Source organism: Homarus americanus, unplaced genomic scaffold, assembly GCF_018991925.1.
Source record: "Homarus americanus isolate GMGI-L3 unplaced genomic scaffold, GMGI_Hamer_2.0 scaffold51076, whole genome shotgun sequence".
Lineage (NCBI taxonomy): Eukaryota > Metazoa > Arthropoda > Malacostraca > Decapoda > Nephropidae > Homarus > Homarus americanus.
The window spans coordinates 17762-23656 of NW_024744546.1; the positions used below are offsets into that span (position 1 = coordinate 17762).

The following is a 5895-nucleotide window of genomic DNA, read 5'->3' on the forward strand; positions in this document are numbered from 1 at the left end:
ATAGATAAGTAATTACCATTGCAATAAACATAATTTAATATACTATAGGACTAGGCGTGTGTCTGTCTGTCTGTCTGTTCTGGGTAGCCGAAACGGCACAATCTTTTTTCATCAAACTTGGTGGAAAAATCGCCAAAAAATTCGTAGAGTGGAACAAACCTGGTCCCATGTCGATGGTTTCTTTAGGAAGGCATTAATTAACCATTTTATTTACACTGGCAAAAGATGTTGCTGTACGGTGTCAGCCGGCAGGATGATTGCAGTTATCGTACAGCTCCCTCCTCCTCCCCCGACTTTTTCTCTTAGCCTACTTTTTTTCATGTTGTTTGGATTAGTAAAGGAAGGAAGATGAGTAAATAGAAGAATAAAGAAGGGGAAACAGAAAATAGTTAGAGATAACAGGTGGGGGGGAGCTGAGTTTCATCATGAGTCTGGATGCGCAGTTTCAACGTTACCAGACCTTACAGCTACAGTGTGTACTTATTCCTGTGGCTGACTGTACATGGAAAAGGAGAAGAGATAAAAAGATAATAACAGGAGTGCATGGAGAAGATAGAAAGGGAGAAGAGAAGGAGAAGAAGAGCGACTGAAGCATTATTATTCTTAAGAGGCGAGAGAGTATAGGAGATGGGAGAAAGGGATAGTGAGAGGTGGAGGTATGAATGGAGGGATGTGTTTTTTTAAAGTTCCCAGAATACCATATTAAAATCACCTATTTAATAAGGAAGAAAAATTGCTAAATATGATGAGTAGTGTAATGGGGAGACATAGGGATATATAAATAAAGATAGAGATAGTATCCATAAAAATGGAGAAAGAGAGAAGCGGACAAACAAAAGACATAGACATAATACAGACAGATTCAAGGACACACAGAAAGACAGACAGAAATGACAACAATCGACACATGGTAAATATAGACAGTGAAACAGACAGGAGGTTGACAAAAAATAGACAGATTCATACATGCACAAATAGACAATATGGCAACTAACATGACAGACAGACAGACAGACAGAGCTGACTGATTGGTTAGCATTAGACAAACAGGCAGACACACGCCAACAACGGATAAGACAGAAAGTTTTGACGACACAAAGAGTACAGACGGGCTTACAGTCAAACACCACGCAGACGAACAGACAGTTGGGATGGCAATAGACAGATAGACTTGAGACAGATTAGAAGGCATTTATAAACAAGAATAACATCAAATTGACCATACAGTAGCTGCGTCAGTGAGGGTAGCTGGTCTTACATCCACCAGCGGAAATAATAAGACGCATTGGAAACTAACACCCTCTCGCGGAAAGAACATCGATGGGCGGTCAGTCATGTGAGATGGGCCTAAAACTGACTAATGTAGATGATGACTATGATGACTTAACACAGGTGATGACTTAAGCAGATGGTCACTAATCTAACCAGAATCAAGGTCACTTCTCTTCATAATATAATTTATCTTGGAATGTTCATCGGTGATTCATAATAATTTTTTTTAATGATTTTAACCTCTCCTTATGGCGAATATTTCTTTAACTATTTATTCTAACCTTTATTCTATTCCTTCCTATAGTATTCTAGATACTTAGAGTATCCGTAAGACATTAGCTATTGGAAATGTGATTAAATGTTTTGTTATTAATCCAGTGTGAAATGTATCGGTATTGGTGGTACAATCGTAATGGTCTGTAATCCTGTTGATTAGGTGAGGTTAATTTGGGTTTTTTGAGATTAAAGATTAGGTGTGGGGTTTATTCTACTTGTGTTAGTCTCAGGTATGACCATGATTATAACAACCAGGACCATGATTATAACAACAAGGACCATGATTATAACAACCAGGACCATGATTATAACAACCAGGACCATGATTATAACAACCACGACCATGATTATAACAACCAGCACCATGATTATAACAACCACGACCATGATTATAATAACCACGACCATGATTATAATAAACACGGCCATGATTATAACAACCACGACCATGATTATAACAACCACGACTATGATTATAACCACGACCATGATAATAACAACCACGACTATGATTATAACAACCACGACCATGATTTTAACAAGCAGACCATGATTATAACAACCACGACTATGATCATTACAACCACGACTATGATTATAACAACCACGACCATGATCATAACCACGACCATGATTATAACAACCACGACCATGATTATAACAGCCACGACTATGATCATAACAACCACGACCATTATTATAACAACCACGACTTTGATTATAACAACCACGACCATGATTATAACAACCACGACCGTGATTATAATAACCACGATCATGATTATAACAACCACGACCATGATTATAACAACTACGACCATCCCTCTAATATACTATAGGAATAGCCGTGTGTCTGTTCTGGACAGCAGAAACGGCACAATCGTTTTTTCATCAAACTTGGTGGAAAAATCGGAAAAAAATCGTAGAGTGGAACAAACCTGGTCCCATGTCGATAGTTTCTTTAGGAAGGCATTAATGACCCATTTTATTTACGCTGGAAAACGATGTCGCTGTACCTCTGTCTGCCGGACGCTCGGGTGCCCTAATCTCTTGTTGCCAACTAGACATAATTCTGACAGCTGTCCTCTTGTTCAACCTTACTACTGTACAACCTATGTTGTACTGCTCCCCCATTATACTTATGTTTTTCAATTCCACTGTAATTTATGTATATATATATATATATATATATTGTTACGACAGTGTCGTATTTTTCTATTTTTGTATATAACATGCTTCCATGTTGTTCCATATTATTCCTGTAATGATGCGTTATATTTACCATTATATAATCTAGTCACCTTACCCTGTGCTGTTAAGGTTTTAACTGTTATTATTTGTCAAGCCCATCTTATTTCTTCATTTTGTATTGTAACAAGCATTCTTTGTTTCTCTAACGACCATCTGCATCGCTAAACGACCCATGTTTCACCTGCGGGTCGCATTGGCTCCAGAGCCGACCATATATATAGTAGTCCACCTGTAGACTGAGTTCCGTCCAGTCCTCCTTGTCATTCAGTTCACTTTCTTTTGAGTGACATCCGTCACCTGTTACTTATACTTATTTTATTTGTGTTGTTCCTGTCGCCACCAATGTGGTATATCTATTCGAGTACCTATTTATGTCTCTTATGTGTCCATCAGTGTTTGCTTAGTTACATTGAAGTAATTCAGTGTTGTTTCACGATAGTTATTTTTTGTGTTCGTTATTTATATGTTTATGCAGTGTTAACGTAATCCTGTTTCGATGTTTTCGTATCATTTGTGTCTTAAAGGTTTCGATAGTGAATCAATTTGTTGTGACAGCCTACGAGGCTCTTTATTGTGTTAATATCTAATTTAATTAAATTCTTAAAGGTTTACTTTATTTATTTTTATTCCCTTTTAATTTACTTCACTTTTTTTTTTGGTTACGCCCAGAACCTTGGATATTAAAGTAAATTAAGAGACGGCGTAACAATATAAATACAAAAGAAAAAAATAAATAAAATTAATAAATATTGAAGTGATAACCGTGGTAACATTATAAGATGTTCTTATTACCACCATCCTATTGTACTATTCCAGATGATACTAAATGTTACATAATACTTCCTTGAGATAAATGTAGAGTATGTATCAGGTGTCTAAAAAGAGAGCTCAGGTTCTCAACTGGCTCAGCCATGTTAATATTGTTATTATTATCCACTCTGTATCTGTTTTTTTCTGGCTAAATAATCTGATTCAATTCAATTCAAATTCAGATGGTAACCACCCAAGGACCGAATAAATGGAGTTACATCGTGCTTTTTTGCAACCCAGAAAAAGGTCGCACCTGTGTCTGACCCATATTCTGGAACGGGGTGGTAATATCGACATTATTTACCTAGATTTTGCCAAGACTTTCGACAGTGTACCCCACGAAAGGCTGAAAATCAAACTGGAAGGGTACGGAATTCGGGGAAATGTCCTAGCGTGGATAGAAGACTTTCTACATGATCGCAAGCAGTGTGTGGTGATTAATGGCACGAAATCGTCATCTGTACCTGTCACAAGTGGGGTACCACAGGGCAGTGTATTGGGCCCGCTGTTGTTTGTTTGTTTCATAAATGACATGTCTGACGTTGTACACTCCTCCATACAAATGTTTGCCGATGACGCCAAGTTATTTCGGGAAATTAGGAACTAAGCGGACTGTGAAGAGCTGCAGAAGGACCTCTGTGGGCTCCAGAAATGGTCGAAGAAATGGCTGCTGAGATTCAATGTCACGAAGTGTAAGAGGATGCACCTGGGGCGTACCAACGGTAAGGAGGCGTATCATATGTCCCAACGGGATGAAGAAACTGCACTAGTTGAGACTGTATGTGAGAAGGACCTAGGCGTGTATGTTGACAATGAGCTGAAGTTCTCGGGCCATTGCGAGAAGAAGGTAAATCAGGCAAATAAATTATTGGGTTTTATAAGAAGGTCGATTAGATATCTAGACGGTCCGTCCTTCGTAACGATCTTCAGGAGTGAAGTGCTTCCCCATCTAGAGTACTGTCACCCCATCTGGTCCCCGAGATATGCTAGGGACTGTCAGTTGGTTGAAAATGTCCAAAGGAGGGCCACCAGACTGGTGCCTGCACTTCGGCACCACAGCTACCCTGAGAGATTGGAGCGCCTGAACTTGCCTAGCTTATACTACAGACGGGCAAGGGGGGACCTAGTTGAGGTGTATAAGCATCTCAGGGAGCACTACTCAGTTGAGTGTTCTTACTTGGAGCTGGCGGACGCTCGCCTCACAAGGGGTCACAACTCAAGATTGAAGAAGCCGCAAGTCCAGAAAACTGTGAGGGCAAACTTTTTCGGAGTGAGGGTTGTAAACTCTTGGAACAATCTACCAGAGAGTGTTGTGACGGCACCGAGTGTGAGCTCTTTCAAGACAAACTTGACCAACACTGGAGCGGGTTCAGGTACATTCAGGAGCCGGTGCCTGCTCAGTATTTGCCAACAGTGCGTGATAGAGACGTGACCGATCGCCGGGCGGCTAGCGAGCCGATCTTTTGGTGAAGAAGATAAATGAAAAGGAAAAGTAATCAGAGACATGACCGATCGCCCAAGCGGCTAACAAGCCGATCAGTGGCGAAGAGAATAAAAGTAAAAGTAAAAGTGACATACTATACTATGTACAGCGATTATAATACACTATGTCCATCGCCATCTTACTCAAAAGTTACGTATAATAAAATGATTTAATTTCTCCCCTTGGGGAGTGGACCGATCCCGGAGTCACTGCAATACCGGGCCAATCCGCGGCAAAGGTGGGGCAAGCCCCTAGCACTTCGCCAAGATCCAAAAATCAGTTTAATATCGAAGATCCCACATGGGGATCGTATCAGATACTAAGCTGATAAGAACAGATACTACACTTTGATCTTAGCCAAAAGGCCGAGAAGCGATGTCAAAAAAGTTGTTGCGATTAAAGCAATGGACATTGCATAATAACATTACCTTGCTTTTAAATTGGTGCAACAAGGGTCTGTGACGAGAGTTGTTTGTAGATAAACCGCCAAACTCATATACAATAAAACTAAAAGTATAGATAACTAAATGGTATTTATCTAACCAATCATTATATTATTCTTTACACTTCATTGTTATATTAGCATGTAATCTAAAAACAAGCAAACATAAATCACTATTATTTAACCACTTATTTGCTTAATCGCCCGCTGTTCGGGCGGGTGGCTGGTGCGTTTTTTTTTCATTCTTTCTTTATGAATATTATTGACCAGTGTTAGCGTAATGACCACGGCCGTACACGTCAGTTAAAGGAGAATCAGACGATTCATATTGCGCTCAATAGCCCACAAAACATGTAACTAT

At 39.6% G+C, this 5895-nt stretch overlaps 1 non-coding gene across 1 annotated transcript; it reads right to left on the reverse strand.

Moving 5' to 3' along the window:
- Positions 1 to 5276: 5276 nt before the first annotated feature.
- LOC121877981 lies at positions 5277 to 5469 on the reverse strand. The gene has a single exon (XR_006091073.1). It is a non-coding gene; the product is annotated as a U2 spliceosomal RNA (small nuclear RNA).
- Between the last annotated feature and the right edge of the window lie 426 nt (positions 5470 to 5895).